Raw genomic sequence first — 10727 nt, 5'->3', positions numbered from 1 at the left:
ATTAGCGCCTGGTATATCATCTTTAATTTACTAAATGGCACTCACCAGTTGCGATCCTCAGACGAGCGCAGCGGAGAGTTGTCAAGAATGCCGAACGCTGACCTATGTGTTTAGCAGACAATGTAGCAATGTGCACTTCCAACGGCTGATTTTCAAATTGGCTTCATGCAACGACCTTGCTTCGTCATAAAATCGACGAAATAACATTATTAAGGGCCGTGTTCCAAAATTTACTCGATCTTACTGCAGGGTAAGGGTTTTGTACCCTTGGCGTTCTAAAACCTACCCGCGTCCAGAGTTTTTCAATCTGTGCTGTCACGTGACACAAACCGCCGTAGTAACTCGAATCTATTTGGGTAAGATTTTGAACACTGGCTATTTAGGTACCTATTATCTAATTTATTTGTTTGAGCAATGTTAATTTAATCATTACAAAAATATATAAATATTTTACAGGGTGATTTCATTTGAATTCGACCAAACTTGTCGGGGGGGGGGGGGGTCTTTAGATTTAATCGTAAAAAATATATATGATACCCGAATCCTTGTGAGGAAAGAAACTGCCTTTGAAAAAAAATTAGAATTGTATAGTTTGAGAGAAAAAAATTCTGAGGCGCTGCAGGGTAGAAAACGTCAAATTCCCAATTTGATTTTATCTCGACTTTAGCCGCCATTTACAAAATATCGAATTCTTGCAGAATTATTATATTTGTTACGCAATATTTACGCAGACTTGGCTATTTTTAGAGGTAACTTTCTGTCTTCTGTTATTTTAAATTAATTTTCTAAAAAATCTCAAACATGCAACCTAGTGCAAGTGTGACGCAACTTCGGACAGCTATATAAAACGAACGGTAGGGCGCAATGACGTGAGACAGATATCTGTGCGTAGCTATCAATGTAAGCTATCGATTGACATGTATTTTCTGGTTATTGTGCTTACCGTGTTGTTTTTATTCTGCCACAAATATAGACAAAAATGAAAAATATGCAAATTTTGAAGTCAATTTTCTTAAAAATGCCATTTTTTATTTCGTTCATACTTTTTAAATTTATTGCCCAGATTCTGCTTAATAACCGGGTATAAATATTGCTTGACCTTTTTTTGTTGTAGTTTTAGGACAACCAGTTGAATAAGTCATTTTTATCGCGTAATACCAACCTCCGGCTCCGGTATGCGGGCTTCACCGCAACATTGATAATTGGCTCAGCAATATCAGATTTCACTGAAAACTACTTTACCCCGTTGAATTTTTACTAATATATTTTTAAAAAAATCAGTAACGTCATAAAGAAATGAGAGATGGCTGAATTGACGAAGTGATGTCTGCGAAGTCACAGCTTGCATTTTCGAACGTCGCCACGACAACGTTTTACTACTGAGGTTGCACGAAACTTATATATTTAAATTATTTGTTTGAACATTGTGCCGTGATAAACAACAACAAAAGTAAATTTAGTTAACATCAATGTTAACTAGCTTAAGCGAGTGGAGAGATCCAAGACGTTTCATCCGTTTCGATCATGTCGGGTTGCATTCTACGGCACTATCCAGTCCAGAAAAACAATATACCCGTTTATGCGTTTCGGACAATCTTTATTTTATACAAACATTATCGGAAAATCGGCTCGAATTTTTTTAAATTTACCGCATGGCATTCTTTCGCCTCTCCTTCATTGGCCCTTAGTATTCCGAGATACGTGAAAAAAAAATTGACTACATTTTGTCCATCCTTCGGCTTTTGGACTACTTGTTGCATACGTTTAAATTTTTTGGGCTACGCACAGCATATCGGAAGTTGCTTTTCAGCTTACAGTAATCATACTCTTTTGTTGGCAGTATGCAATAAAACATTCATAGGTAACAGTTTAACAAAATCACTCTATTTATTGAGTAATTTATTTGGGTTAACAAGGCACACCTATAGAAACACATAATTTTTCACAGAAGCGCAAATGTACAAGAAGAGGCTTTAAAAACAAAACAAAACAAAGCCGTAGATCATCTGAGAGCTCCGCACGTGCACCACAGAGGTTCATGCATTAAGACGAAGATAGAACAGTTCGCTCAAGCTGCACTTCGCCCCTTTCGCGTCGCCACACGTGCGAAGCGCGGATGCCTTTCCGAGTCGGTACGCAACTCCACTCTGTTTTCTTGATTCTGCGGAAGTCACTCACCTCCTTCTCGGTTAAGTTCATGAGAGTTACGTTTTTGACACGCCTTCCAACCTTGTCCACAAAATCTACTGATGTTCGGACGAGCTACTCCTCCGGTGAACGGAGGTTGTGCACCGTTGCGTGGTGTTTGAGAAGCCCTCCAACCCCGTCACAAGAGTTTTTACCATGCCCAGAGGCAGAAAATATCCACTTCAATTGGGTATGGCCCACTCGTTCGAACTCATGCAGCTGAAATCTATTTTTAAAATGAGCAGGTGCCCCGTCGGATATCTACGTTAGTGAAGCATAAACTGGGATGTGCTCCTCCAGCCAGTCTTCTATAAGTCTCAGAGCCAGCAGCGCATAGGAAGTGTCATGACATAAGTCCTCACAGACAACGCCGAAGCATTTTGAACCTTGCGACGTGGATGCCACACACGTGAACACAGAGAGCTGACGCTTGTGCCAGTGGTACTCCTGTATCTCGTGTGGCAAAATTACCGTCCAGTTCTCCGCAAAATCGAAGTGCATGACGATGTGTCTTGAGGTCACACTAGACTTCTCAATCCGTATGGCTTCCCGTTGTGTCCTACGAATAAAATCGTGCGTGGAAAACCTTGTGGCCCATTTCTGTAGCTCTTTCAAAAAGGCGCTGGAGTAGGCAGTCTTGCTTATCAAATTACCATTTTCCCATGTGAAAAATGTAATTTCCTCTTCAGGCACCATTTCCAATGATTCTAAGGAGAGTCTGTCAGTCGAGGGGCAGTCTTTGCATTCGCCTCTGAAACATTCGGACGAGGGTTCAGGGCAGAGGCACAAAGCGAGAATCTCCTCTTTTGTTATTTTTTCTTCTCGCATGCTGTTCAGGGTGGAAAAACACAAATCGAAATTCGTACAGCACACACATGCACAGACAGTCTGTTCAGGGTTTAGCTTGACCCACTTTGGCCGCAGCGAGTAAAATTTAGTCAGACCTAATTTTGAGTCCGGGTTTGCTTCCTTAAACAGCCTGTACGTCTCTCGGACAGACCTTGTCATATACCGCTTCACGACCACATGTTCTTCGCCATCCTTCAGAAGCTTAACAGCATCTTTTTTGTTTGGGCTCTGCCGAGAACAGTCGAGATCGTCGTCGGTGTAATATTGCGTGGCTGCCCGTATGGTGTCCTCGCTTATGCTTCCACCGTGATAAGGCTCCGGACGCTCCCATACGCCGAACCGTTCACGAAGCTGCTTTGATTTCTTCAGAAGGTACTTCGATGCCTCAGGAATTAGCCGTTCTACCTCCCTAGTGGCTACGCCCTTGGGCACAAGCGTGAGGAGCTGACATCTCTCCTGGTAAGATGCCGCCTTCACAAAGGCCTCTCTGATGTTTGCCCACCACCCGTCGCAGCCGAGGCATGGTTGATCACTGCGAGAACTTGACCCACTTGGCTCCAAGGTATATGCAGTCGCCAACTTTTTTCGCACCTGTCGGCTGTGTGATCCTTCAATCTCCCGCTGTTTTCTTTCAGCATATGCCTGACGGCCTTTCGGGTTTACTGTAGAAGGCATGCGCAAAGGAGTTGTTTCAAGCCCAGCAGCAGAAATCTCTTCGTTAAGACCTTCCACTACTTCGTGCTCTTCGATGCAGCTTGCTGGAGAGCTCGAGCATGGATCACTGACAGATGATGAAAGCTTCTCACCGGTGTACTGGAAGCAGTTCTGGCAGAGCACGTCATCCAACGCAAGAGCCGCGGCTTTCGATGGAGGCAGGATCATCTTCAAGGCGTCTACGTTGAGATCGGTGACATAACGAAAACGTCGGTTGCGGTATACCCTTCGCTTATGTCTCTCGAAGTTGTCCGCGCAACTCTTTCTTTTAAAGCTGAAAACTGCAGCCATGACTGAGTTCAAAATAACGCGTTCATTCCTCGGAAGGTTCCGGCTTTCTGCTTTCGACGCAGTTCCGCAGTTCTCTTATACAAATTCATTGCTGCAAGTCCTCTTCTTATATTTTTTTTATTCTCTTATACTAGATGAGTTTGTCAAATATAGACACTGATTAGCGAATCAACCTAAGGACGCCAGAAATGTCATGGTGCGTGTTATTCGCTTACAAGTAAAAATAAATAATGGATAAGAGAAACAGACAGACCATAGCACCAGAGGCTCAAAGAGGACTACAAACATTAGTTCCGGAGAAAAGCGCTGCAACGAAGACACAAAATGATAAGCCAACCAAACCTTCCTTTTTGTTCTGATGCTCTTGCCGACACTGTGGCCATGTTTGTACTGGTGATAACTTGCCACCCTTGAAACAAATGAGTATCCGCAAAAGCTGTAGGTATACAGTTACGACTCCATCGACCGGCGTGATAATGTCTAGTGTTTACTGCATTTGTTTTCTCCTTTTGACAAACTTGACCCAGCCGAGCTACAGAAACTTCGGGCACCAAAGAGTCTCAAGCTTCCGCCCATAAATTTATTGGGAGAAGGACAAGGACTGCTTCACACAGTTCCACTTCGCTGTGATGCATTGCGACAGCCTGTGACGACGCGAGTTCCACTCTAACAAGATTAGTATAACCCTCTTGCAACGGCGCACGCCGAGGTCAACTAAGAGTCGCATGGTAATCTTCATGATAAGAATCGCAGCCTTTTGCTGGCGCTCGCGAAGAGGTTACTGAACCTATACCTCACCTAACAACTGGACCAGTTGCAACTGATGTAACGAACATGGCTCTTTCTTTTGATGTAAAAACAAACATAAAGAAAAGCGCCAGAAAACGTGCATACCCAGCTGGCAAGCAACACACGGGAAATCAATTAAAAAAGTCTGAAAGAGAAAAAAAAAAAATTTGCCTACGCCACTTGCCTTCTGTCATTTTTTTGTGACATTTCTTTTTTTGTAAAAAGTATATTACTAGGAATGCAACGAGGTAAAGTGGTTGTCAGTGAAATCTGATATTGCTGAGTTAATTATCAATGTTGCGGTGAAGCCCGCATACCGGAGCCGGAGGTTGGTATTACGCGATAAAAATGACTTATTCAACTGGTTGTCCTAAAACTACAACAAAAAAAGGTCAAGCAATATTTATACCCAGTTATTAAGCAGAATCTGGGCAAGAAATTAAAAAAGTATGAACGAAATAAAAAATGGCTTTTTTGAGAAAATTGACTTCAAAATTTGCATATTTTTCATTTTTGTCTATATTTGTGGCAGAATAAAAACAACACGGTAAACACAATAACCAGAAAATACATGTCAAGCGATAGCTTACATTGATAGCTACGCACAGATATCTGTCTCACGTCATTGCGCCCTACCGTTCGTTTTATATAGCTGTCCGAAGTTGCGTCACACTTGCTCTAGGTTGCATGTTTGAGATTTTTTAGAAAATTAATTTAAAATAACAGAAGACAGACATTTACCTCTAAAAATAGCCAAGTCTGCGTAAATATTGCGTAATAAATATAATAATTCTGCAAGAATTCGATATTTTGTAAATGGCGGCTAAAGTCGAGATAAAATCAAATTGGGAATTTGACGTGTTCTACCCTGCAGCGCCTCAGAATTTATTCTCTCAAACTATACAATTCTAATTTTTTTAAAAGGCAGTTTCTTTCATCACAAGGATTCGGGTATCATATATATTTTTTACGGTTAAATCTAAACACCCCCCCCGACAAGTTTGGTCGAATTCAAATGAAATCACCCTACAGTCTTTCGAATTATGAAAGTTTTTGAGAAAATATGTGGATATAAAAAAGAAATGTTGTATTCCGATGTAATGTGTTAATTACTTCGGAATAAATAGTGTATGTACTGTGTTAAAAAGAGAGACAATAAAATATTTATTTATTACTTATTTATTGAGGAACGGAAAAAAAATGAGGCGCGACGGTGCAGAAGCTTTCGGTGAGAAGCAAACAAATATTTCCCGCCCTTTTAGGAGGTGTCGTGTGTTAGCAGCTCAACCCGCCATATCCAAACAGCCGTCCCCGTTGGCGAGTTGTCCGCTACCCGCGTTTTCAACTTCACTTTTCGTCGTTAAGCACTGCGACTGCGTCAGCGCCCAACTGCCGAGTTCCGACGCTGTGGATCGCGGGGTTCCCTCGAACCGGGAAAGGAATCGAAAGAGGCGGCAACGACGCGGGGCGAAGAAGCTTGCGTCGGAGCAAATAGCGAGTGTTCGGATAAACAGGTTACCGACCACTCCACATCAGACGAAGAGCCCATGGAAGAAGACCAAGGGATCATCAACCCTCCCTCCCAGCGCTCTCCCGGCCACGGCGAGTCGCCCAAAGCCACCACGTCGGGGAGCGGAAACGCTGCCTGCTCTGGCGCCTCCTGGATTCCACAAAAGCCAGGAGAGCCTGTGGGAGGCCCTTCATCAGCAGCTTCGCCAGACGGGCACGTCGAGATGACTTCCGCCACTTCAACCTCCGCCGGTTCAACCTCCGCCGCATCGATACCCACCGCTTCAACCTCCGGGCAGGGCGCACTGCCAAGCGACGGTGGCCCAAGCACAGAGCCATCTGATCGGGAGCGCCTGAGAGTATGGGCAGTCAACCATGCGATCAAACACGTCGCCCTGAACGACCTCCTCGTGTTTTTGGCGCCCAAACTTCCAGGGCTACCCACTGACGCCCGGACGCTTCTGCTCACTCCCAGAGCCACAGAAATCCACCAGTGTGGCTCGGGTGAGTACATCCACATCGGATGCACAGAAGGGATCCAGAGATGCCTGCGCTCTGGATTTGCTGACTGCAAAGACTCGTCTGTTATGAACCTCAGCATCAACATCGACGGCCTGCTTCTCTTCTGTGGCTCATCCATGCAGGCTTGGCCAATTCTCTGCATGTCATTGGACACAAATGACAGCGCCATTCCCGATCGGCATTTACTGCGGCCTCAACAAGCCTGATGACATCAATGTCTTTCTTAAGAATGCAATTTCTGAACTGAAGGAACTGCTCCAAGCAGGTGTACAATGCAGCGGGGCAACCGTTTCTTTACTCCTGCATTCAGTGGTGTGTGACACGCCGGAGGGAGCTTTACGAAGAATGTGAAGGCCCACAACGGCTATTTCGGGTGCGATAAGTGCACTCAGAGAGGATGCTGGAGAGGGAGGATGATCTACCCCAAAGTCGAGGCTCCACTTCGGACTGATGCCTCCTTTCGAGATGTGTAACAACCAGAACATCACAACGGTGCTTCACCCTTCATGGAACTGGAGGGCCTGGGGATGGTGTCCCGATTCCCTGCGGACCCGATGCACTGCGTCTATCTGGGCGTAGTGAGAAAGCTGCTGCGCTTTTGGACACAGAAGGGTCCCAGGTGTGTCCACCTGCCCTCTGCCAAGGTGGCGGAACTCTCGGACAACCTCAACGCCGTGAAGTCTTCCATGCGAAGGGAGTTCTCCAGGCATCCTCGCGTCATGCGGGAGCGCGAGCATTGGAAAGCCACCTTATGCAGGTACTTTCTCCTGTATGCAGCACGTGTTCTGCTAAAGTCTGTGCTGCCTGCGCACATTTATGTGCACTACATGTGCTTGCATGTCGCCATTGGGATCCTCACTTGTATCAGCAGGTATGCACAAATGATCACATATTCCGAGTCACTGTTGGAGTATTTTGTCAAGGAGACAGGGCGTCTGTATGATGAGGAAGCTTTAGTGTACAATGTTCATGCACTAACACACCTTGCCAACGACGTCCGAAGGCTGGGAGCACTGGAGTCCTTCAGTAGCTTTCCCTTCGAGAACCACCTCGGCATGCTAAAACGCATGCTGAGGTCAGGTAACAGACCTCTTGCACAGCTCTGGAAGAGGCTCTGCGAGAAAGCCAATGCGGCAGAACATGCACGCAGACCTGTAAAGGTGGAGCTCCACGGCGCCCACGAGAATGGGCCACTTGTGCAGGGCTGTGCAGGTTGTGCGCAGTATTCGAAAGTACAGTGCAAACTTAGAATCGTCACGGTGTCCCGACCCGACGACTGCGTCCTGGGGCATAACCGGCAGGTGTACAAAGTTGTCAACATTCTTCTTTTGGCGGTGACATCTACCTCGTTGCGAGGGAGTATTGTGATTCAGCGAGGGAGCTGTACGATGAGCCATGCTCCTCTTTACTCATCCACGTGTCGTACGTCACAAGCCTCTCATCACGCTTGCCGCATCGGAGAGGGTTCGCTTGCATGCCAATTTTACATATATCGCAGTAAATGCAGGCATCATGGGATTTGTTGGGATTTTTAGTACACAAAGAAGACAATTCCCAGCCTATGTAAGCGAGCTTTCTTTTGACGGTTACGGCAGTCTACACTGTTCGACACCGCTAGCACTAACACGACTTTCAATACTTTTTTTGTAGTTTACTCTGTATTTTCGGGCATGAAATTCTGCCACGTCGGTTGGTTTTTCAAATGAGCACTTTCCTTCACTCTAGTGAATGAATGGATGGATGTTAATGGCTATACCCTTTGTAATGGGCAGTAGCTTCCATCACCTAGCCTAGTCGTTTTATTCCAAAAGAAAGAGAAAACCCTTGATCCCTTGTTCGCACTCACCATGTCTAGCAGTGTAAAGGCCTGTTTGTTTTTCTTAGACTTGTGGACAGACACACTTTTTAGCAAGAAATAAGATATGCGAAAACCAAGTTAAATTGATAACACCTTGTAACTACCATTTGGGTGGGATGTGATGTCAACTCCATTGTAATGAGGTGAGAGCCTCCACTTTTACTTGCCTACAGAAGGTAGAGCTGCAACGGAAAAAGAGTAGCAGGAGCGACCGATGACCGGAGTGGCAAAATGGCGACACGCAGCGCTATTGCTCCCGAGCGCGCCGATTGCGAGAGTGACAGCCACATTCCATGCCCCACCGCGGGGGTGGCCGGCAGAAAATTGAGGGGTAAGACAGCTTTCGAAATGCCTTTTTGAGGATGGGCTGCTTTCTGCCGGCCACCCCCGCGTTGAGGCATGCACATGGCTGTCACTCTCGCTATCGGCGCGCTTGCGAACAAGAGTGTCAAGTGTCGCGATTTTGCCGCTCCGGTCGTCGGTAATTTGTGCTACTTTTTTCATTGCAGCTGTACATATCTTGTCTTGATGGTTCGACAGTTGTGTGAGGGGTCAGTTTTTTTTCATATTTATGTTTACTATAACAAAGCTGGGAAGTTACCAGAAACAAACCTCGGTATCGCATGAATTTTTTTCAGGTTAATCTATCAGATTGCAGTGAGATTGATTTGTGTGTCTATCAAATAAACTATGTCATATGGATGTTGCCTGCTGGACGTTATTACCATGCATGGTACTTCTACTATGCACCTTGAATAACAAAAAATACCCTAGAGGGAAAAAGTAAAATGGTAGTACATACAACTGACACATTTTAAATCAGCGATTACTTTTAACATTTTTCCATGTCTTATTTTATTGCAATTACAATTTCAGTTCGTGTCCCACTTCACTATATCGGCAATTTCAGTCACACTGCTTGACTGATATATTGAAATAAATTATAATTATCAGGTTGTTATTTACTATGAGCTCCAAAAGCAGTCAAATTCAAAATTATAAATCTCATTTTAAGTTATATTTGGATATATGCTTCACATACATAACCTGTAAGCAACAGTACTTGCAAGAGGCTAAAAAAAATACAGCAACTCTTACTACCAACTTACTATACTTGAGCTGCAAGACCACATCAAAAGGAAGCATGATGTAGTCCGAGTTTGCGCGTGCAGTACTTTTGCGAAATGATGGGCATAACGAAGCAGTGAAAAAATATATGTTGTTTCATAATCACATATGACGTCTTCCAAGCAGATTTATGCTTCATAGCAGATTTATTCTTCCGACTTAGCAACATCTAGTTTTTAAGGCTCTTTTTTTTAATTTTAACCGAGATCCTGACGGCAGTTTGCACGTGTGCTAACTTGCCCTTTTCTACAATAAAAAGATACTCGTTGCTCCAGTGCATTAGGGAAAGAGATATCAAACGTCTTGCTTAATCCGATTTGCTCATGTCAGGCAGGTTTTCCCGTAAGTAATGAGGGGGTACTCTCTGCAAGGTAGGCCAGTGGCTATTCTGCATTAGGATAATGCCAGAATATAGAATGAAAAGCAGTTATTTTTACGCTAATTTCAGTAGTAGTGTTTGCAGCATGGGGGATATAGGGCATTTATGACGTTTGTGATACCAAATGTGGTGCTTTAGTCGTCTAATTATTGTCTTTCCAACCTTCTCGTAGCATCCTTACCAAAAATCCTGCAGATACAGAATGTCTTACTTATGGCAAGGCATGTGAGCATGTTTTGCAAATCTTTCCTTTTCTATCCACTACTGCAGCTCCTTGATTTTCTCAGTATTCACATAATTTTCCATCCTGACCTAACTTCTTTTTTTTCATTTAGAGCATCCTGCAACCTCCTTTTACTTCCGGGTCAGTATGCAGGTCGGTATTACGTTCTAAAATGGATTGTTAAGAAATTATATACGAATGCGTTATACTAGCTTGAAGGCCTATGAGGTACAACCTTGTGAACTACTAATAGTAAAACATAAATTTGTCTGGTACGT

At 44.2% G+C, this 10727-nt stretch overlaps 1 pseudogene; it reads left to right on the top strand.

Moving 5' to 3' along the window:
- The first annotated feature begins 7388 nt into the window (after positions 1 to 7388).
- On the top strand, positions 7389 to 8362 carry LOC120841198 (annotated as a pseudogene).
- The last annotated feature ends 2365 nt before the right edge of the window (positions 8363 to 10727 follow it).

This window comes from Ixodes scapularis, unplaced genomic scaffold, assembly GCF_016920785.2.
Source record: "Ixodes scapularis isolate PalLabHiFi unplaced genomic scaffold, ASM1692078v2 PGA_scaffold1__304_contigs__length_218370807, whole genome shotgun sequence".
NCBI lineage: Eukaryota > Metazoa > Arthropoda > Arachnida > Ixodida > Ixodidae > Ixodes > Ixodes scapularis.
The sequence above is the reverse complement of the archived record's forward strand: the minus strand, read 5'-3'. Positions and strand labels throughout refer to the sequence as shown.